Below are 25,201 nucleotides of genomic sequence, written 5' to 3'. Positions count from 1 at the left end.
TTGTTCACAAAGTTGCTCATGATAATTTTTTAGGTAACACTTGGATTGCTCAGAGAGATTGACTAATTCACTGGTTACTTTGTAATGTGATACCAAGTCCTGATGTGTTGAGTGCTCTTAGGAAAGACTGTCTCCCTCAAGGTTTTTCATAAGACACTCTGCACCAATCATGCCACTAATTCCAAAGTTAATCTAGAAAAGGTCTTATGTATGTGCTGTGCACAGTTACTAGTCAAACCAGTAAATGAATTCCTAATCAAACTTGTTTCTTCAGAACAAAGCTATCTTTCATATCACCTTCATTTTGTTTTTAAATAAGTTGTGGAGGGACAGGTCAAGCATGTACAAGTCACTGGTCAACCTGCTCTTTCTCAGCTAATGGGAAATGTCTCCTGTGTTTCCATTTATTATAAATTATTATGATAAGGAAAGGGCAAGTACCAACAATCATTAAAACTCACTAGAACTGAATGACAAAACACTATTGTCCATTTCTTTCCTGAAATCCATTAACCTCTCTTTCATATGAAACGTCTCACAGAATTTATTTTGATCTGAACATACATTTCTTTTATTATCAGTTACTGTACCACATGGTGTATTAAATGTAATCTGCATACATGGAGAAGTTAGGTGGCCCAGAAATTAAGTAGCTATCCTGTCTTGTGATAATATAATATCTCTCTGGAAAATAAAGAGGTCATTGATGACAGTAATCTGAGATTCAAGAAGTAATCTGAGATTCAAGAAGATAGTTGTTTAAAATAAAAGATAAAGACTTAGGGTCTCAGATTGGTTCAAGATGGCAGAGTAGAAGGACGTGCACTCACTACCTCTTGCGAGAGCAGCAGAATCACAATTAACTGCTGAACAATCATTGAAAGGAAGACACTGGAACTTACCAAAAAAATACCCCACCTCCAAAGACAAAGGGGAAGCTGCAGTGAAATGGTAAGAGGGGTGCAATCACAATAAAATCAAATCCCATAATCACTGGGTGGGTGACTCACAAACTGGAGAACAATTATACCACAGAAGTCCAACCACTGGAGTGAACGTTCTGAGCCCCATGTCAGGCTTCCCAACCTGGGGGTCCAGCAACAGGAGGAGGAATGCCTAGATAATCAAACTTTGAAGGCTAGCGGGATTTGATTGCAGGACTTTGACAGGACTGAGGAAAACAGAGACTCCACTCTTGGAGAGCACACACAAAGGAGTGCATGCATGAGGACCCAGGGGAAGGAGCAGTGACCCCATAGCAGACTGAACCAGATCTACATGCTAGTGTTGGAGGGTCTGCTACAAAGGTGTGAGTGGCTGTGGCTCACTCAGGGACAAGAACATTGGCAGCAGTTCTGGGAAGTACTCCTTGGTGTGAGCCCTCGATGAGTCTGTCATTAGCCCCACCAAAGAGCCAGGTAGGCTCCAGTGCTAGTTCGCCTCAAGCCAAACAATGAACACAGAGGGAGCTCAGCCCCACCCATCACCAGACAAGCAGATTAAAGTTTTACTGAGCTCTTCCCATGAGAGCAATACACAGCTCTATCCACTACCAGTCCCTCCCATCAGGAAGCTTGCACAAGTCACTTATAGCCTCATCCACCAGAGGGCAGATAGCAGAAACAAGAAGAACTATAATCCTGCAGGCTGTGGAATGAAAACAACATTCACAGAAAGATAAGCAAAATGAAAAGGCAGAGGACTATCTACCAGATGAAGGGACAAGATAAAACCCCAGAAAAGCAACTAAATGAAGTGGAGATAGGCAACCTTCCAGAAAAAGAATTCAGAATAATGATAGTGAAGATGGTCCAAGACCTCGGAAAAAGAATGGAGGCAAAGATCGAGAAGATGCAAGAAATGTTTAATAAAAACCTAGAAGAATTAAAGAAAAAACACTTAGAAGAATTAAAGAACAAGCAGAGATGAACAATACAATAACTGAAATGAAAAATACACTAGAAGGAATCAATGGCAGAATAACTGAGGCAGAAGAACAGATTAGTGACCTGGAGGACAGAATGGTGGAATTCACTGCTGTGGAACAAAATAAAGAAAAAAGAATGAAAAGAAATGAAGTCAGCCTAAGAGACCTCTAGGACAACATTAAACACACCAACATTTTCATCATAGGGGTCCCAGAACAAGAAGAGAGAGAGAAAGGACCCGAGAAAATATTTGAAGAGATTATAGTCAAAAACTTACCTAACATGGGAAAGGAAATAGCCAACCAAGTACAGGAATCACAGAGAGTCCCAGGCAGGATAAACACAAGGAGAAGCACACCAAGATACACAGTAATCAAATTGACAAAATTTAAAGACAAAGAAAAATTATCAAAAGCAACAAGGGAAAAATGACAAATAACACACAAGGGAATACCCAAAAGGTTAACAGTTGATTTCTCAGCAGAAACTCTACAAGCCAGAAAGGAGTGTCATGATATATTTAAAGTAATGGAAGGGAAGAAAGAATGTACAACCAAGATTACTCTACTTGGCAAGTATCTCATTCAGATTCAATGGTGAAATCAAAAGCTTTACAGACAAGCAAAAGCTAAGAGAATTCAGCATCACCAAACAAGCTCTACACAAAATGATAAAGGTATTACTCAAAGTGGGAAATACAAGAGAAGAAAAGGACCTATGAAAACAAACCCAAAACAATTAATAAAATGGTAATAGACCAAATGTAAAATAGATAGCTAGTGGGAAGCAGCTGCATAGCACAGGGAGATAAGCTCAGTGCTTTGTGACCACCTGGAGGGGTGGGATAAAGAGGGTGGGAGGGAGACATAAGAGGGAGGAGATATGGGGTATAAGTATATGTATAGCTGATTCACTTTGTTATAAAGCAGAAACTAACACAACATTGTAAAGCAATTATACTCCAATAAATATGTTAAAAAAAAGAAACAGAACAGAAAATGGTAATAAGAACATACATATCGATATTCACCTTAAATGTGAATGAATTAAATGCTCCAACCAAAAGACACAGGTTCACTGAATGGATAAAAAAACAAGAACCATATATATGCTGTCTATAAGAGACCAAATTCAGACCTAGAGACACATACAGACTGAAATTGAGGGGATGGAAAAAGATATTCCATACAAATGGAAATCAAAAGAAAGCTGGAGTAGCAATACTCATATCAGATAAAATAGACTTTAAAATAAAGAATGTTACAAGAGACAAGGAAGGACACTACATAATGATCAAGGGATCAACCCAAGAAGAAGATATAGCAATTATAAATATATATGTGCCCAACATAGGAGCACCTCAGTATATAAGGGAAATACTAAAAACCATAAAAGAGGAAATCAACACTAACACAATAATAGTGAGGGGTTTTAACACCTCACACCAATGGACAGATCATCCAGACAGAAAATTAATAAGGAAACACAAGCTTTAAATGACACAATAGATCAGATCGATTTGATTGATATTTATAGGACATTCTATCTGAAAACAGCACATTAAACTTTCTTCTCAGGGCAAACGGAACATTCCCCAGGATAGATCATATGTCAGGTCACAAATCAAGCCTTGGTAAATTTAAGAAAATTGAAATCATATCAAGCATCTTTTCCAAACAAAATGCTATGAGATTGGAAATCAAATATAAGGAAACAACGTGAAAAACACAAACACATGGAAGCAAACAATATATTACCTAATAACCAAGAGATCACTGAAGAAATCAAAGAGGAAATCAAAAAATACCTAGAGACAAATGACAACAAAAACACGACGATCCAAAACCTATGGGATACAGCAAAACAAGTTCTAAGAGGGAAGTTTATAACAATACAATCCTATCTCAAGAAACAAGAAAAATCTCAAATAAACAATCTAATCGTACCCAAAAGAACTAGAGAAAGAACAACAAACAAAACCCAAAGTTAGTAGAAGGAAAGAAACCATAAAGATCAGAGCAGAAATAAATGAAATAGAAACAAGGAAAACAATAGCAAAGATCAATAAAACTAAAAGCTGTTTTTTTGAGAAAGTAAATAAAATTGATAAACCTTTAGCCAGACTCATCAAGAAAAAGAGGGAGAGGACTCAAATCAATAAAATTAGAAATGAAAAAGAAGTTACAACATACACTGCAGAAATACAAAGCATCCTAAGAGACTACTACAAGCAACTCTATGCCAATAAATGGACAACCTGGAAGAAATGGACAAATACTCAGAACGGTATAAGCTTCCAAGACTGAATCAGGAAGAAATAGAAAATATGAACAGACCAATCACAAGCACTGAAATTGAAACTGTGATTAAAAATCTTCCAACAAACAGAAGTTCAGGACCAGATGGCTTCACAGGTGAATTCTATCAAACATTTACAGAAGAGCTAACACCCATTCTTCTCAAACTTTTCCAAAAACTGCAGAGGAAGGAACACTCCCAAACTCATTCTACAAGGCCTGCATCACCCTGATACCAAAACCAGACAGAGATACTACAAAAAAGGAAAATTACAGACCAATATCATGGATGAATATAGATGCAAAAATCCTCAACAAAATACTAGCAAACAGAATCCAACACCACATTAAAAGGATCATACACTATGATCAAGTAGGGTTTATTCCAGGAATGCAAGGATTTTTCAATATACACAAATCAATCAATGTGATACAGCATATTAACAAATTGAAGAATAAAAACCGTATGATCATCTCAATAGATGCAGAAAAAGCTTTTGACAAAATTCAACACCCACTTATGATAAAAACTCTCCAGAAAGTGGGAATAGAGGGAACCTACCTCAACATAATAAAGGCCATATACTACAAACCCACAGCAAACATCATTCTCATTGATGAGAAAATGAAAGCATTTCCTCTAAGATCAGGAACAAGACAAGGATGTCCACTTTCACCACTATTATTCAACATAGTTTTGGAAGTCCTGGCCACAGCAATCAGAGAAGGAAAAGAAATAAAAGGAACCCAAATTGGAAAAGAAGAAGTAAAACTGTCACTGTTTGTGGATGACATGATACTATACATAGATAATCCTAAAGATGCTACCAGAAAACTACTATAGTTAATCAATGAATTTGGTAAATTTGCAGGATACATAATTAATGCACAGAAAACTCTTGCATTCCTACACACTAACAATGAAAGATCAGAAAGAGAAATTAAGGAAACAATCCCATTCACCATTGCAAGAAAAAGAATATGATACCTAGGGATAAACCTAGCTAAGGAGGTAAAAGACCTCTACACTGAAAACTATAATATATTGATGAAAGAAATCAAAAATGACACAAACAGATGAAGAGATATACCATGTTCTTGGACTGGAAGAATCCATATTGTGAAAATGACCATACTACCCAAAGCAATCTACAGATTCAATGCAATCCCTATCAAATTACCAATAGTATTTTTTATAGAACTAGAACAAAAAAAATTTAATTTGTATGAAGACACAAAAGACCCTGAACACCCAAAGTAATATTGAGGAAAGAAAAATGGAGTGGGAGGAATCAGACTCTCTGACTTCAGACCATACTACAAAGCTACAGTAATCAAGACAATTTAGTACTGGCACAAAAACAGAAATATCGATCAATGGAACAGGATAGAAAGCCCAGAGAAAACCACACACCTATGGTCAACTAATCTATGACAAAGGAGGCAAGGATATACAATGGAGAAAGACAGTCTCTTCAATAAGTGGTGCTGGGAAAACTGGACAGCTACAGGTAAAAGAATGAAATTAGAATACTCCCTAACACCATACACAAAAATAAACTCAAAATGGATTAAAGACCTAAATGTAAGACCAGACACTCTAAAACTCTTAGAGGAAAACATACGACATAAATCACAGCAACATAGTTTTTGAGCCACCTCCTAGAGTAATGGAAATAAAATCAAAAGTAAACAAATGGGACCTAATGAAACTTCAAAGCTTTTGCACAGCAAAGGAAACTGTAAACAAGATGAAAAAACCCTCAGAATGGGAAAAAAATATATTTGCAAATGAGTCAACAGACAAAGGATTAATCTCCAGAATATATAAACAGCTCATTCAGCTCAATATTAATAATACAAACAACCCAATAAAAAAATGGGCAGAAGATCTAAATAGACATCTCTCTAAAGAAGACATACAGATGGCCAAGGGGCATATGAAAAGCTTCTCAACATCACTAATTATTAGAGAAATGCAAATCAAAACTACAATGAGTTATCACCTCACACCAGTTAGAATGGGTATCATGAGAAAATCTACAAACAACAAATGCTGGAGTACGTGTGGAGAAAACTGAACCCTCTTGCACTGTTGGTGGGAATGTAAATTGATACAGCCACTATGGAGAACAGTATGGGTTCTTTTTAAAAAACTAAAAATAGAACTATGATATGACCCAGCAATCCCACTACTGTGTGTATACCCAGACAAAACCATAATTCAAAAAGACACATGCACCCCAATGTTCATTGCAGTGCTCTTTACAATAGCCAGGTCATGGATGCAACTTAAATGCCCATCGACAGATGAATGGATAAAGAAGATGTGGTACATATATACAATGGATATACTCAGCTATAAAAAGAACGAAATTGGGTCATTTGTAGAGACGTGGATGGACCTAGAGACTGTCATACAGAGTGAAGTAAGTAAGAAAGACAAATATCGTATATTAACGCATGTATGTGGAATCTAGAAAAATGGTACAGATGAACCAGGTTGCAAGCAGAAATAGAGACACAGATGTAGAGAACCACCATATGGACACCAAGGAGGGAAAGTGTGGTGGTGGTGGTGGTGGCATGAATTGGAGATTGGGACTGACATATATACACTAATATGCATAAAATAGATAACTAATAAGAACCTGCTATATAAAAAAAATTAATTTAATTAAAAAAAAAGACTTAGGGTCTCATTCATGGAAAAGAATGTATTTCATTTCAAAAATGATTGAAAGGAAATTACCAGGCTTTCCATGGTAAATATGTAACTCACTATCTCTTTCCTCCTGTCCTCACTTTATGCATGTTAAATCAATTAGGCCCCTGTTACTATAAGAAAAATATGCTTGTTCATTGACTGATGAGAAAGTATATTCCCTACAGGTGTCTATTAGTTTCCTTTCATAATACTGTAAGTGAAAATATATTTTTCACTTCAAATTCTAAGGTAGAATTCTCAGTACCCTAGTGTTAATATCTGCAGTGTAATCATTCTGAAACTACTCTTACTTATGCTTTGCTATGCTATGTTGAACATCTTCTGGGAAAATACATATGTGCAATACCACAGCAATCATTTAGTATCTGCTAGTAATCTATAATAGCATTTTGGGAAGATCACATTCAGAAGTAGTGTTATAGGGACCCTAAATGGAACACTTTTATCTATAATAGGAGAGAAAATAATGACAGCAGCAACCACAACAACACTATAAAAAAGGAAGCTCTTTCACACTTTAAATTTATTTTGCATGATGCTAAAACAATGGGTTAAAAAGTAAGGTCTTCAGCTGATCAGTTGTTTGCTCACTCTACATAATTACAAATAATCAAGTCAGTGATTTCCCAAACATTTATTTAACTTTCTTTCTGGGTGAAGTGGCTGCATTGCATTGGCATGGTTTTGACAGAGTCTGAGTCACAGTATGAAGCATCAGATGGTGGATAGACTGCCCTGGAATGAAGTGAAGATGTATTTGATGACCAAGCATAGACCAAGAAGTCTACCAACAGCCTATAGCATTTATGGAGCTGAAGCATTTGTATCTACAGTTTGCATGGAGATGATTTTGTGGAGTTTACCTCGTTTGCAAATTGCAATTCTAATCTTTGGAAAGTCTTTCTTGATAAGTGTGATAGTGTATAAACCTCTGACATGAATGACTGGATTTGCATTGAGAAAGAAAACCTCACTGGATTCCAGAACAGATATACTTTTTGGAAATGAGTATATGCAAAAAGGGTAAGAAATTATACTTTCAGATTATTTTGGAGTAAAGTTGTATTGATATCAGTTTTCAACCATAAAAAGAAAACTCTGTAATTTTGTACTTTTGGCACCTCTTCCCACTTCCAGGTGTTCCCAGATATATGACTCCCAAGGTGGATGATCAAAGTTCCCTGAAAATAATTGGTCAAAATAGTTCCTAAAATATGCTAGGAACAAATTTATAAAAGAAAAAATAACAATATTTTTACTGCTTTTGATAAGCACTATTTCATTGGGTGACCAACTGAAAACTCCTTAGCTCTCTTTATCTAGACACTCTTACCCATCTAAACATACACACACCCCCACACCCCCACACACAATCATATATACATGTACAATCTTCAGCCATGTATTGTATCTGCATCAGGAGTGCCATTTCTAGTCTACAGAAATACTTATGATCATTCTAAGCAACATACAGCCAGTAACACCTGCTATACCCTTTAGGCCAGTGAAATTGTTCTGGTACTAAAAAAAAAAAAAAAAAAAGTAGACTTTATCATGTGATAAGAGTAATACAGAGAACAATAAACAATAAATTTCTTTTTTCTTTTTTTTTTAACATCTTTATTGGGGTATAATTGCTTTACAATGGTGTGTTAGTTTCTGCTTTATAACAAAGTGAATCAGCTATACATATACATATGCTCCCATGTGTCTACCCTCTTGCGTCTCTGTCCCTCCCACTCTCCCCATCCCACCCCTCCAGGCTGTCCCAAAGCCCCGAGCTAATATCCCTGTGCCTTACGGCTGCTTCCCCCTAGCTATCTACCTTACTACGTTTGTTAGTGTGTATATGTCCATGACTCTCTCGCCCTGTCAAAACTCACCCTTCCCCCTCCCCATATCCTCAAGACCGTTCTCCAGTAGGTCTGCGCCTCTATTCCTGTCTTATCCCTAGGTTCTTCATGACATTTTTTTCCTTAAATTCCATATATATGTGTTAGCATACGGTATTTGTCTTTTTCTTTCTGACTTACTTCACTCTGTATGACAGACTCTAGGTCTATCCATCTCATTACAAATAACTCAATTTCATTTCTTTTTAAGGCTGAGTAATATTCCATTGTGTATATGTGCCACATCTTCTTTATCCATTCGTCCGATGATGGGCGCTTAGGTTCTTTCCATCTCTGGGCTATTGTAAATAGAGCTGCAATGAACATTTTGGTACATGACTCTTTTTGAATTTTGGTTTTCTCAGGGTATATGCTCAGTAGTGGGATTCCTGGGTCATATGGTAATTCTAATTGTAGTTTTTTAAGGAACCTCCATACTGTTCTCCATAGTGGCTGAACCAATTCACATTCCCACCAGCAGCGCAAGAGTGTCCCCTTTTCTCCACACCCTCTCCAGCATTTATTGCTTCTAGATTTTTTGATAATGGCCATTCTGACTGGTGTGAGATGATATCTCATTGTAGTTTTGATTTGCATTTCTCTAATGATTAATGATGTTGAGCATTCTTTCATGTGTTTGTTGGCATTCTTTATATCTTCTTTGGAGAAATGTCTGTTTAGGTCTTCTGCCCATTTTTGGATGGGGTTGTTTGTTTCTTTGTTATTCAGCTGCATGAGCTGCTTGTAAATTTTGGAGATTAATCCTTTGTCAGTTGCTTCATTTGCAAATGTTTTCTCCCATTCTGAGGGTTGTCTTTTGGTCTTGATTATGGTTTCCTTTGCTGTGCAAAAGCTTTGAAGTTTCATTAGGTCCCATTTGTTTATTTTTGTTTTTATTTCCATTACTCTAGGAGGTGGGTTAGAAAGGATCTTGCTGTGATTTATGTCATAGAGTGTTCTTCCTATGTTTTCCTCTAACAGTTTGATAGTTTCTGGCCTTACATTTAGGTCTTTAATCCATTTTGAGCTTATTTTTGTGTATGGTGTTAGGGAGTGATCTAATCTCATACTTTTACATGTACCTGTCCAGTTTTCCCAGCACCATTTATTGAAGAGGCTGTCCTTTCTCCACTGTACATTCCTGCCTCCTTTATCAAAGATAAGGTGTCCATATGTGCCTGGGTTTATCTCTGGGCTTTCTATCCTGTTCCACTGATCTATCTTTCTGTTTTTGTGCCAGTACCATACTGTCTTGATTACTGTTGCTTTGTAGTATAGTCTGAAGTCAGGGAGCCTGATTCCTCCAGCTCCTTTTTTCGTTCTCAAGATTGCTTTGGCTATTCGGGGTCTTTTGTGTTTCCATACAAATTGCGAAATTTTTTGTTCTAGTTCTGTGAAAAATGCCAGTGGTAGTTTGATAGGGATTGCATTGAATCTGTAGATTGCTTTGGGTAGTAGAGTCATTTTCACAATGTTGATTCTTCCCATCCAAGAACATGGTATATCTCTCCATCTATATGTATCATCTTTAATTTCTTTCATCAGTGTCTTATAATTTTCTGCATACAGGTCTTTCGTCTCCTTAGGTAGGTTTATTCCTAGATATTTTATTCTTTTTGTTGCAATGGTAAATGGCAGTGTTTTCTTGATTTCACTTTCAGATTGTTCATCATTAGTATATAGGAATGCCAGAGATTTCTGTGCATTAATTTTGTATCCTGCTACTTTACCAAATTCATTGATTAGCTCTAGTAGTTTTCTGGTAGCATCTTTAGGATTCTCTATGTATAGTACCATATCATCTGCAAACAGTGACAGCTTTACTTCTTCTTTTCCGATTTGGATTCCTTTTATTTCCTTTTCTTCTCTGATTGCTGTGGCTAAAACTTCCAAAACTATGTTGAATAAGAGTGGTGAGAGTGGGCAACCTTGTCTTGTTCCTGATCTTAGTGGAAATGCTTTCAGTTTTTCACCATTGAGGATGATGTTTGCTGTGGGCTTGTCATATATGGCCTTTATTATGTTGAGGAAAGTTCCCTCTATGCCTACTTTCTGGAGGGTTTTTATCATAAATGGGTGTTGAATTTTGTCAAAAGCTTTCTCTGCATCTATTAAGATGATCATATGGTTTTTCTCCTTCAATTTGTTAATATAGTTTATCACATTGATAGATTTGTGTATATGGAAGAATCCTTTCATTTGTGGAATAAACCCCACTTGATCATGGTGTATGATCCTTTTAATGTGCTGTTGGATTCTGTTTGCTAGTATTTTGTTGAGGATTTTTGCATCTTTATTCATCAGTGATATTGGCCTGTAGTTTTCTTTCTTTGTGACATCCTGGTCTGGTTTTGGTATCAAGGTGATGGTGGCCTCATAAAAGGAATTTGGGAGTGTTCCTCCCTCTGCTATATTTTGGAAGAGTTCGAGAAGGATAGGTGTTAGCTCTTCTCTAAACGTTTGATAGAATTCGCCTGTGAAGCCATCTGGTCCTGGGCTTTTGTTTGTTGGAAGATTTTTAATCACAGTTTCAATTTCAGTGCTTGTGATTGGTCTGCTCATATTTTCTATTTCCTCCTGATTCAGTCTTGGCAGGTTGTGCATTTCTAAGAATTTGTCCATTTCTTCCAGATTGTCCATTTTATTGGCATAGAGTTACTTGTAGTAATCTCTCATGATTTTTTTTATTTCTGCAGTGTCAGTTGTTACTTCTCCTTTCTCATTTCTAATTCTATTGATTTGAGTCTTCTCCCTTTTTTTCTTGATGAGTCTGGCTAGTGGTTTATCTATTTTGTTTATCTTCTCAAAGAACCAGCTTTTAGTTTTATTGATCTTTGCTATTGTCTCCTTCATTTCTTTTTCATTTATTTCTGATCTGATTTTTATGATTTCTTTCCTTCTGCTAGCTTTGGGGCTTTTTTGTTCTTCTTTCTCTAATTGCTTGAGGTGCACGGTTAGGTTGTTTATTCAAGATGTTTCCTGCTTCTTAAGGTGGGCTTGTATTGCTATAAACTTCCCCCTTAGAACTGCTTTTGCTGCATCCCATAGGTTTTGGGTCGTTGTGTCTCCATTGTCATTTGTTTCTAGGTATTTTTTTATTTCCTCTTTGATTTCTTCAGTGATCACTTCATTATTAAGTAGTGTATTGTTTAGCCTCCATGTGTTTGTATATTTTACAGATCTTTTCCTGTAATTGATATCTAGTCTCATGGTGTTGTGGTCAGAAAAGATACTTGATACAATTTCAATTTTCTTAAATTTACCAAGGCTTGATTTGTGACCCAAGATATGATGTATCCTGGAGAATATTCCATGAGCATTTGAGAAAAATGTGTATTCTGTTGTTTTTGGATGGAGTGTCCTATAAATATCAATTAAGTCCATCTTGTTTAATGTATCATTTACAGCTTGTGTTTCCTTATTTATTTTCATTTTGGATGATCTGTCCATGGGTGAAAGTGGGGTGTTAAAGTCCCCTACTATGAATGTGTTACTGTCAATTTCCCCTTTTATGGCTGTTAGTATTTGCCTTATGTATTGAGGTGCTCCTATGTTGGGTGCATAAATATTTCCAATTGTTATATCTTCTTCTTGGATCAATCCCTTGATCATTATGTAGTGTCCTTCTTTATCCCTTTTAATAGTCCTTATTTTAAAGTCTATTTTGTCTGATATGAGAATTGCTACTCCAGCTTTCTTTTGGTTTCCATTTGCATGCAATATCTTTTTCCATCCCCTTACTTTCAGTCTGTATGTGTCTCTAGGTCTGAGGTGGGTCTCTTGTAGACAGCATATATAAGGGTCTTGTTTTTGTATCCATTCAGCCAATCTGTGTCTTTTGGTGGGAGAATTTAGTCCATTTACATTTAAGGTAATTATCGATATGTATGTTCCTATTCCCATTTTCTATATTGTTTTGGGTTCGTTATTATAGGTCGTTTCCTTCTCTTGTGTTTCTTGTCTAGAGAAGTTCCTTTAGCATTTGTTGTAAAGCTGGTTTGGTGGTGCTGAACTCTCTCAGCTTTTGCTTGTCTGTAAAGGTTTTAATTTCTCCATCAAATCTGAATGAGATCCTTGCTGTGTAGAGTAATCTTGGTTGTAGGTTTTTCTCCTTCATCACTTTAAATGTTTCCTGCCACTCCCTTCTGGCTTGCAGAGTTTCTGCTGAAAGGTCAGCTGTTAACCTTATGGGGATTCCCTTGTGTGTTATTTGTTGTTTTTCCCCTTGCTGCTTTTAATATGCTTTCTTTGTATTTAATTTTTGATAGTTTGATTAATATGTGTCTTGGCGTATTTCTCCTTGTATTTATCCTGTATGGGACTCTCTGTGCTTCCTGGACTTGATTAACTATTTCCTTTCCCATATTAGGCAAGTTTTCAACTATAATCTCTTCAAAGATTTTCTCAGTCCCTTTCTTTTTTTCTTCTTCTTCTGGAACCCCTATAATTCGAATGTTGGTGCGTTTCATGTTGTCCCAAAGGTCTCTGAGACTGTCCTCAGTTCTTTTCATTCTTTTTTCTTTATTCTGCTCTGCAGTAGTTATTTCCACTACTTTATCTTCCAGGTCACTTATCCGTTCTTCTGCCTCAGTTATTCTGCTATTGATCCTATCTAGAGTACTTTTAATTTCATTTATTGCGTTGTTCATCGTTGCTTGTTTCATCTTTAGTTCTTGTAGGTCCTTGTTAACTGTTTCTTGCATTTTGTCCATTCTACTTCCAAGATTTCGGATCATCCTTACTATCATTATTCTGAATTCTTTTTCAGGTAGATTGCCTATTTCCTCTTCATTTGTTAGGTCTGGTGGGTTTTTATCTTGCTCCTTCATGTGCTGTGTGTTTTTCTGTCTTCTCATTTTGCTTATCTTACTGTGTTTGGGGTCTCCTTTTTGCAGGCTGCAGGTTCGTAGTTCCCGTTGTTTTTGATGTCTGTCTCCAGTGGCTAAGGTTGTTTCAGTGGGTTGTGTAGGCTTCCTGGTGGAGGGGACTAGTGCCTGTGTTGTGCTGAATGAGGCTGGATCTTGTCTCTCTAGTGGGCAGGTTCACGTCTGGTGGTGTGTTTTGGGGTGTCTGTGGCCTTGTTATGATTTTAGGCAGCCTCTCTTCTAATGGATGGGGTTGTGTTCCTGTTTTGCTAGTTGTTTGGCATAGGTTGTCCAGCACTGTGGCTTGCTGGTCGTTGAGTGAAGCTGGGTGCTGGTGTTAAGATGGAGGTCTCTCGGAGATTTCCACCGTTTAATATTATGTGGAGCTGGGAGGTCTCTTGTTGACCAGTGTCCTGAAGTTGGCTCTCCTACCTCAGAGGCAGAGCCCTGCCTCCTGGGCTGGAGCACCAAGAGCCTTTCATCCACACGGCTCAGAATAAAAGGGAGAAAAAGTAGAGAGAATTATTAGAAGTATGAGGAAAGAAAGACGGAAAGGAGGAAAGGAAGGAAGGAAGAAAGAAGCAAAGAAGGAAAGAAAGGAGGGAAGGAGGGAGGGAGGGAGGAAGGAAGGAAGGAGGGAAAGAAGGAGAAAATGTAGAGAGAATTAGTACAATTATGAGGAAAGAAAGAAGGAAAGGAGGAAAGGAAGGAAGGAAGAAAGAAGCAAAGAAGGAAAGAAAGGAGGGAGGGAGGGAGGGAGGAAGGAAGGAGGGAAAGAAGGAAAAAATGTAGAGAGAATTATTAGAAGTATGAGGAAAGAAAGAAGGAAAGGAAGGAAGGAAGAAAGAAGCAAAGAAGGAAAGAAAGGAGGGAGGGAGGGAGGGAGGAAGGAAGGAAGGAAGGAGGGAAAGAAGGAGAAAATGTAGAGAGAATTAGTAGAAGTATGAGGAAAGAAAGAAGGAAAGGAGGAAAGGAAGGAATGAAGAAAGAAGCAAAGAAGGAAAGAAAGGAGGGAGGGAGGGAGGGAGGGAGGAAGAAAGGGAGGAGGGAAAGAAGGAAAAAAGAAAGAAAGAAGATACAGTAAAAATAAAATAAAGTATAATATAGTTATTGTACTAAAAAATATTTAGGAAAAAAAAAAAAAGGGACGGATAGAACCATAGGACAAATGTTGGAAGCAAAGCTATACAGAGAAAATCTTACACAGAAGCATACACATACACGTTCACAAAGAGAGGCAAAGGGGGAAAAATCATAAATCCTGCTCCCAGAGACCACCTCCTCAACCTGGGGTGATTCGCTGTCTAAAGGAGGGAAGGAAGGAAGGAAAGAAAGAAAGAAAGAGTGAAGGTAAAGTACAATAAAGTTATTACAATTAAAATTAATTATTAAGAAAAAAAAAATTTTTTTTTAAAAAAACCATGGACGGATAGAGCCCTAGGACAAATGGTGGAAGCAAGAGTATACAGTCAAGATCTCACACAGAAGCATACATGCACACATTCACAAAAAGAGGAAAAGGGAAAAAAATCACAGATCTCGCTCCTAAATTCCACCTCTTCAATTTGGGATCACTCCCTGTCTATTCAGGTATTCCACAATGCAGGGCACATCAAGTTGATTGTGGAGCTTCAATCCGCCACCTCCACGGCTGCCGGGAGAGACCTCCCCCTCTCCTCCCTGCTCTCACAGCTCACAGGAGCTCAGCTTTGTACTCGGCCCTGCCCCTGCGCGCAGGTCGCTGGAGGGCGTCTGTTTTTTGCTCAGACAGGATGGGGTTAAAGGAGCCGCTGATTCGGGAGCTCCGGCTCACTCAGGCCGGGGGTTGGGGGATGGGGGAAGGAGCGGCACTGCGTGCGGGGCGGGCCTGCGGCGGCAGAGGCCGGCGTGACGTTTCACCAGTCTGAGACCCGCCGTGCGTACTCCCGGGGAAGTTGTCCCTGGATCCGGGGAACCTGGCAGTGGCGGCCTGCACAGGCTCCGCGGAAGAGGGGCGTGGAGAGTGACCTGTGCTCGCACACAGCCCCCCTGGTGGCCTGGGGTTTGCGCTTTTAGCCGCGGCTCACGCCCGTCTCTGGAGTTCCTTTAAGAAGCGCTCTTAAACCCCTCTCCTCGCGCACCAGGAAACAAAGAGGGAAGAAAAAGTCTCTTGCCTCTTCGGCAGGTGCAGGCTTTTCCCCAAACCCCCTCCCGGCTAGTCGTGGCGCACCAACCCCTTCAGGCTATGTTCAAGCCGCCAACCCCAGTCCTCTCCCTGCGCTCCGTCCAAAACCGAAACCCGAGCCTCAGCTCGCAGCCCCGCCCGCCCCGGCGGGTGAGCAGACAAGCCTCTTGGGTTGGTGAGTGCTGGTCAGCACCCATCGTCTGTGCAGGAATCTCCCCGCTTTGCCCTCCGCACCTGTCGCTGTGCACTACTCCGCGGTCCCGAAGCTCCCCCCTCCGCCTCCCGCAGTCTCCGCCCGCGGAGGGGCTTCCTAGTGTGTGGAAACTTTTCCGCCTTCACAGCTCCCTCCCACTGGTGCAGGTGCCGTTCTTATTCTTTTGTCTCTGTTTTTTCTTTTTTTTCTTTTGCCCTACCCAGGTACGTGGGGAGTTTCTTGCCTTTTGGGAGCTCTGAGGTCTTCTGCCAGCCTTCAGTAGGTGTTCTGTAGGAGTTGTTCCACGTGTAGATGTATTTCTGGTGTATCTGTGAGGAGGAAGGCGATCTCCACGTCTTACTCTTCCGCCATCTTCCCCCGTCTCTCCTCTCTTACATTCCTATACACTAATGATGAAAAATCTTTTCCTGCTGCCTTTTGGCTTCGTTTCCACTTTTGCGGGAGCCGGTTTCGCTGACAACCTCGCCAGTCTCCTCTCGTGCTCCTCCTTCGCCGCCCCCTCGGCGGAACTCAACAATAAATTTCTTAATCAAGAAATTCTTCAAGAAACCCAAGGGGAAAACACTATAAAAAGTCAAGAGATAGGAAGGCTGGATTTATTTGCATATGTTTACAGAAGTGACTCATCAGGACCCATTTAGTTCCAAGTGGCAAGAATCAACTCAAATTAGGTTAAATCAAATCTAAGAAGATAATTAGCTCATATAGCTTAGAAGGATGCTGGAGAAACTAAAAATGGGTAGAGGAACCACAGAAACCAGGACTTTAGGGTTTAGAAACAGAGTCAAAGATACTAGTTATATATATATTATATTTATATATTATATATATAATATACTATGTGCAATAAATATACTATATATATGACATTTTGATTAACAAGAAATCTTTCATTTTCATTTTGAAATACCTAACATTGTCCAATACAAAAACACTGTGAAATTACTTTACAACTGCTAGAATATTTAAGGGGCTGACTGGTGATTCTTAGAGTACGATCAGGCAAAATCTGTGAATGGAAGCAAACAAGAACTGGAAACAGAATATAGATATCTCAGTGAGCCAGAAAAACCATGATATGACCCAGAAAGTATTGAGTTGATTAAAGAACGTAATGCACTATCTAGCACTTAGTGTTCAATAAATATTAGTCTTGTGCCATACTTTTGATAGCTTATCTCATTTATTCCTCACAATATTCAAATATATAGAAAGTCTCATTTTACAGCTGAAGAAATTGGGGTGCCAAGCAACTTTTGCAAGGTCACAAACCTTATAAATGAATGATTCATCTGCAAGGGGAACCCAGGCAAGTTTTCTCTAAAATTTCTCGTGTCATGCTACTTGTCAAACCAAAGCATTATGGCAAAATTTCAAGTTATGCCACTATTTTCTAAGGTAAATTTCCTCATATAAATAGGTTTAGAATAAAAGCATGGATATTTTAACAAAAAAATACTTTTTATCTTCAGTATTGATGTTTATTTAATGTTAATGACATACAAAAGTAAATCAAGTCAATATACATAACCCTTTCAAACTATTGAAATATGACCCACAGGAAAAAATACATTTTACACCATGACCCAGTAAACACATATGATTTTATTTATACGACTTAAACAAAAATTTTATGAAACAATATTTACTTTATCACATGTAATGCACTCTGGTACCTTATATGCTATTTTATCACCTAAAAAAAATAATGATGGGGCTTCCCTGGTGGCGCAGTGGTTGAGAGTCCGCCTGCTGATGCAGGGGACACGGGTTCGTACCCCGGTCCAGGAAGATCCCACATGCCACGGAGCGGCTGGGCCTGTGAGCCATGGCCACTGGGCCTGCGCATCCGGAGCCTGTGCTCCACAACGGGAGAGGCCACAACAGTGAGAGGCCCGCGTACCGCAAAAAAAATAAAAATAATAATAATAATGATGGCCATAACCTATGAAATTGATTTCTTAACCCACTAATGGGTTGTGATCAACAGTTTGAATGAAAAACACTCATTTGAACAATGATGCTTTAAACAGCCATATCTACTTCTTTTTAGCTCCTAAGTATAATTGGATTCTCCAATCAACTAAAAGGAAAAAAAAAGCAAAAGGCCCAGGAGGAGCTTCAAGATGGCAGAAGAGTAAGACACAGAGATCACCTTCCTCCCCACAAATACATCAGAAATACATCTATATGTGGAACAACCACTACAGAACACCTACTGAACACAGACAGAAGACCTCAGACCTCCCAAAAGGCAAGAAACTCCCCACGTACCTGGGTAGGGCAAAAGAAAAAAGAAAAAACAGAGACAAAAGAATAGGGATGGGACCTGCACCAATGGGAGGGAGCTGAGAAGGAAGAAAGGTTTCCACACACTAGGAAGCCCATTCATGGGCGGGAGACTGCAGGTGGCAGAGGGGGGAAGCTTCGGAGCCACGGAGGAGAGCACAGCAACAGGGGTGCGGAGGGCAAAGGGGAGAGATTCCCCCACAGAGGATCGGTGCGGACCAGCAATCACCAGCCCAAGAGACTTGTCTGCCCACCCACCAGGACGGGTGGGGGCTGGGAGCTGAGGCTTGGGCTTCGGTCCGATCCCAGGGAGAGAAATGTGTTTGGCTGTGTGAGCACAGCCTGAAGGGACTAGTGCGCCACCACTTGCCAGGAGGGAGTCCAGGAAAGTCTTGAGCTGCCGAAGAGGCAAGAGACTTTTTCTTGCCTCTTTGTCTCCTGGTGCGCTAGGAGAGGGGATTAAGAGCGCCACTTAAAGGAACTCCAGAGATGGGCGTGAGCCAGGGCTATCAGCACAAACCACAGAGACGGGCATGAGACGCTAAGGCTGCTACTGCAGCCACCAAGAAACCTGTGTGCAAGCACAGGTCACTATCCACACTGTCCCTCCCAGGAGCCTGTGCAGCCCACCACTGCTAGGGTCTTGTGACCCAGGGACAGCCTCCCCAGGAGGAAGCATGGCATGCCTCAGGCTGGTGCAACGTCTCACTGACCTCTGCCACTGCAGGCTTGCCCCACATCCGTACCCCTCCCTCCCCCCGGCCTGAGTGAGCCAGAGCCCCGGAATCAACTTCTCCCTTAAACCCATTCTGTCTGAGCAAAGAACAGACGCCCTCAGGCGACCTACATGCAGAGGCAGGGCCAAATCCAAAGCTGAAACCTGGGAGCTGTGCAAACAAAGAAGAGAAAGGGAAATTTCTCCCAGCAGCCTCAGGAGCAGGGGACTAAATCTCCACAATGAACCTGATGTACCCTTCATCTGTGGAATACCTGAATAGACAACAAATCATCCAAAATGGAGGAGGTGGGCTTTGGGAGCAACGATATATATATATATATTTCTCTTTTTCTCTTTTTGTGAGTGTGTATGTGAATACTTCTGTGTGTGATTTTGTCTGTATAGCTCTGCTTTTACTATTTGACCTAGGGTGCTATCTGTCCGTTTTTTTGTTTTTTCTTTTATATTAAAAAAATGTTTTTCTTAATAATTATTTTCACAACTTTTATTTTATATTCTTCTTTCTTTCTTTTTTTTCTCCCTTTTATTCTGAGTCATGAGGAGGATAGATACTTGGTGCTCCAGCCTGGCGTCAGGGCTATGCCACTGAGGTGGGACAGCCAAGTTCAGGACACTGGTCCACAAGAGACCTCCCAGTTCCACATACTATCAAACAGTGAAAATTTCCCAGAGATCTCCATCTCAACACCAAAACCCAGCTCCACTCAATGACCAGCAAGCTACAGCGCAGGACGCCCCATGACAAACAACTAGCAAGACAGGAACACAACCCCATCCATTAGCACAGAGGGTGCCTAAAATCGAAATAAGGCCACAGGCAACCCAAAACACACCACCAGATGTGGACCTGCCCACCAGAAAGACAAGATCCAGCCTCATCCACCAGAACACAGTCACCAGTCCCCTCAACCAGGAAGCCTACACAACCCACTGAACCAACCTTAGCCACTGGGGACAGACAGAAAAACAATGGAAACTACGAACCTGCAGCCTGCAAAAAAGAGACACCAAACACAGTAAGTTAAGCAAAATGAGGAGACATAGAAACTCACAGCAGACGAACCAGCAAGGTAAAAACCCACCAAACCTAACAAATGAAGAGGAAATAGGCAGTCTACCTGAAAAAGAATTCAGAATGAGAGTAAAGATGATCCAAAATCTTGGAAATAGAATGGAGAAAATACAAGAAACGTTTAACAAGGACCTAGAAGAACTAAAGATCAAACAAACAGTGATGAACAACACAATAAATGAAATAAAAAATTCTCTACAAGGAATCAACAGCAGAATACCTGAGGCAGAAGTATGGATAAGTGACCTGGAAGATAAAATAGTGGAAATAACTACTTCAGAGCAGAATAAAGAAAAAAGAATGAAAAGAATTGAGGACAGTCTCAGAGATCTCTGGGACAACATTAAATGCACCAACATTCGAATTATAGGGGTCTAAGAAGAAGGAAAGAAAAAGAAAAGCACTGAGAAAATATTTGAAAACATTATAGTTGAAAACTTCCCTAATATGGGAAAGGAAATATTTAATCAAGTCCAGGAAGCACAGAGAGTCCCATGAAGGATAAATCCAAGAAGAAACACGACAAGACACATATTAATCAAACTATTAAAAATTAAAAACAAAGAAAATATATTAAAAGCAGAAAGGGAAAAACAATAAATAACATACTAGGGAGTCCCATAAGGTTAACAGCTGATCTTTCAGCAGAAACTCTGCAAGCCAGAAGGGAATAGTAGGACATATTTAAAGTGATGAAAGGGAAAAATCTACATCCAAGATTACTCTACCCAGCAAGGATCTCATTCAGATTTGATGGAGAAATTAAAAGCTTCACAGATAAGCAAATCTAAGAGAATTCAGCATCATCAAACCAGCTTTATAGCAAATGCTACAGGAACCTCTCTAGGCAGGAAACACAAAAGAAGGAAAAGACCTACAATAATAAACCCAAAACAATTAAGAAAAATGTAATAGGAACATACATATCGATAATTACCTTAAATGTATATGGATTAAATGCTCCAACCAAAAGACAAAGACTGGCTGAATAGATACAAAAACAAGACCTGTATATATGCTGTCTACAAGAGACCCACTTCAGACCTACGGACACATAGAGACTGAAAGTGAGGGGATGGAAAAAGATATTTCATGCAAATGGAAATCAAAAGAAAACTGGAGTAGCAATTCTCATATCAGACAAATTAGACTTTTAAACAAAGACTATTAGAAGAGACAAAGGAGGACACTACATAATGATCAAGGAATCAATCCAGGAAGAAGATATAACAATTGTAAATATTTATGCACCCAACATAGGAGCACCTCAATACATAAGGCATATGCTAACAGCCATAAAGGGGGAAATCGACAGTAACACAATCATAGTAGACTTTAACACCCCACTTTCACCAACGGACAGATACTCCAAAATGGAAATAAATAAGGAAACACAAGCTTTAAATGATACATTAAACTAGTAGAACTTAATTGATATTAATAGGACATCCCATGCAAAAACAACAGAATAAACATTCTTCTCAAGTACTGATGGAACATTCTCCAGGATAGATCATATCCTGGTTCAGCAATAAAGCCTTGGTAAATTTAAGCAAATTGAAATCATATCAAGTATCTTTTCTGACCACAACGCTATGAGGCTAGATTTCAATTACAGGCAAAAATCTGTAAGAAATACAAACACATGGAGGCTAAACAACACTCTACTTAATAACCAAGATATCACTGAAGAAATCAAAGAGGATATCAAAAAATACCTAGAAACAAATGACAATGAAAACACAACATCCCAAAACCTATGGGATGCAGCAAAAGCAGTTCTAAGAGGGACGTTTATAGCTATACAAGCCTACCTTAAGAAACAAGAAACATCTCAAACTCTTCCAAAATATAGCACAGGGAGGAACAATCCCAAACTCATTCTACAAGGCCAACATCACCTTGTTACCAAAACGAGACAAAGATGTCACAAAGAAAGAACAGTACAGGCCAACATCACTGATGAACATAGATGCAAAAATCCTCAACAAAATACTAACAAACAGAATCCAACAGCACATTAAAAGGAGCATACACCATGATCCAGCAGGGTTTACCCCAGGAATGCAAGGATTCTTCAATATATGCAAATAAATCAATGTGATACACCATATTAACAAATTGAAGGAGAAAAACCATACGATCATCTCAATAGATGCAGAGAACACTTTCAATGAAATTCAACACCCATTTATGATAAAAACCCTGCAGAAAGTAGGCATAGAGGGAACTTTCCTCAACATAATAAAGGTCATATATGACAAACCCACAGTCAACATCATCCTCAATGGTGAAAAAGTGAAAACATTTCCACTAAGATCAGGAACCAGAAAAGGTTGCCATTCTCACCACTATTATTCAACATAATTTTGGAATTTTTAGCCACAGCAATCAGAGAAGAAAAAGAAAAAAAAAAAAATCCAAATCGGAAAAAGAGAAGTAAACCTGTCACTGTTTGCAGATGACATGATACTATACATAGAGAATCCTAAAGATGCTACCAGAAAACTACTAGAGCTAATCAATGAATTTGGTAAAGTAGCAGGATACAAAATTAATTCACAGAAATCTTCAGCTTTCCTATACACTAAGGATGAAAAATCTGAAAGTGAAATCAAGAAAACACTCCCATTTACCATTGCAACAAAAAGAATAAAATATCTAGGAATAAACCTACCAAAGGAGACAAAAGACCTGTATGCAGAAAATTATAAGACACTGATGAAACAAATTAAAGATGATACAAATAGATGGAGAGATATACCATGTTCTTGGTTTGGAAGAATCAACACTGTGAAAATGACTCTACTACCCAAAGCAATCTACAGGTTCAATTCAATCCCTATCAAACTACCACTGGCATTTTTAACAGAACTAGAACACAAAATTTCACAATTTGTATGGAAACACAAAAGACCCTGAATATCCAAAGCAAAATTGAGAATGAAAAACGGAGCTGGAGGAATCAGGCTCCCTGACTTCAGACTATACTACAAAACTACAGTAATCAAGACAATATGGTACTGGCACAAAAATAGATATATAGCTCAATGGAACAGTATAGAAAGCCCAGTGATAAACCCACGCACATATGGTCACTTTATCTTTGGTAAAGGAGGCAAGAATATACAGTGGAGAAAAGACAGCCTCTTCAATAAGTGGTGATGGGAAATCTGGACAGCTACATGTAAAAGAATGAAATTAGAACACTCCCTAACACCATACAAAAAAAATAAACTCAAAATGGATTAAAGACCTAAATGTAAGGCCAGACACCATCAAACTCTTAGAGAAAAACTTAGCCAGAGCACTCTATGACATAAATCAAAGCAAGATCCTTTTTGACCCACCTCCTAGAGAAATGGAAATTAAAACAAAAATAAAGAAATGGGACCTAATCAGATTTCAATGCTTTTGCACACCTAAGGAAACCATAAAAAAGACAAAAAGATAACCCTTAAAATGGGAGAAAATATTTGCAAATGAAGCCACTTACACATGATTAATCTCCAAAACATAGAAGCAACTCATGCAGCTCAATATCAAAAAAACAAACAACCCAATCCAGAAATGGGCAGAAGACCTAAATAGACATTTCTCCAAAGAAGATATACAGATTGCCAGCAAAAACATGAATGAATGCTCAACATCATTAATCATTAGAAAAATGCAAATCAAAACTACAATGAGATATCATCTCACACTGGTCAGAATGGCCATCATCAAAAAATCTAGAAACAATAAATGTTGGAGAGGGTGTGGAGAAAAGGGAACCGTATTGCACTATTGGTGGGAATGTAAATTGATACAGCCACTATGGAGAACAGTATGGAGGTTCCTTGAAAAACTGAAAATAGGACTACCATAAGAACCAGCAATCCCACTACTGGGCATATACCCTGAGAAAACCATAATTCCCAAAGTCCTGTACCAAAATATTCATTGTAGCTGTATTTACAATAGCCAGGACATGGAAGCAACCTAACTGTCCATCCACAGATGAATGGATAAAGAAGATGTGGCAAAAAAAAAAAAGAAGATGTGGCACATATATACAATGGAATACTACTCAGCCATAAAAAGGAATGAAACTGAGTTATTTGTAGTGAGGTGGATGGACTTAGAGACTGTCATACAGAGTGAAGTGTGAAGTAAGTCAGAAAGAGAAAAACAAATACCATATGCTAACACATATATATGGAATTTAAAAAAAGAAAAAAAAAGTCAGAAGAACCTAGGGGCAAGATGGGAATAAAGATGCAGGCCTACTAGAGAATGGACTTGAGGATATGGGGAGGGGGAAGGGTAAGCTGGGACAAAGTGAGAGAGTGGCATGGACATATATACACTATCAAATGTAAAATAGATAGCTAGTGGGAAGCAGCTGCATAACACAAGGAAATCAACTCGGTGCTTCGTGACCACCTAGAGGGGTGGGATAGGGAGGGTGGGAGGGAGGGAGATGCAAGAGCGAAGAGATATGGGAACATATGTATATGTATAACTTATTCACTTTGTTTTAAACAGAAACTAACACACCATTGTAAAGCAGTTACACTCTAATAAAGATGTTAAAAAAACAAAAAAAAACAGGGCTTCCCTGGTGGCGCAGTGGTTGAGAGTCTGCCTGCTGATGCAGGGGACATGGGTTTGTGCCCTGGTCCGGGAAGATCCCACATGCCACGGAGTGGCTGGGCCCGTGAACCAGTGCTGCTGAGCCTGCGCGTCCAGAGCCTGTGCTCTGCAACAGAAGAGGCCACAACAGTGAGAGGCCCGCGTACCACAAAATAAAAGAAAAAGACCGTACTGTAGAAGGTTGTAGTCAGGATTGACTCTTCTTGACCAAGGAGGCAGGCAATGGCAGCATTGCTCCTTCAAACCATTTTTCTCCTCACTCAGCTTTCCTTAGCCAGCTAAGATCTCAGATCTTTCTTCCTCTTGCCTGAAAGGTAACAAGTCTTTTGTTACTTACAGTTTATATCAACACTCAGTCATAACCAAGTTTCCAACTTG

The sequence above is a fragment of the Phocoena phocoena genome, chromosome X (assembly GCF_963924675.1).
Source record: "Phocoena phocoena chromosome X, mPhoPho1.1, whole genome shotgun sequence".
NCBI lineage: Eukaryota > Metazoa > Chordata > Mammalia > Artiodactyla > Phocoenidae > Phocoena > Phocoena phocoena.
The sequence above is the reverse complement of the archived record's forward strand: the minus strand, read 5'-3'. Positions refer to the sequence as shown.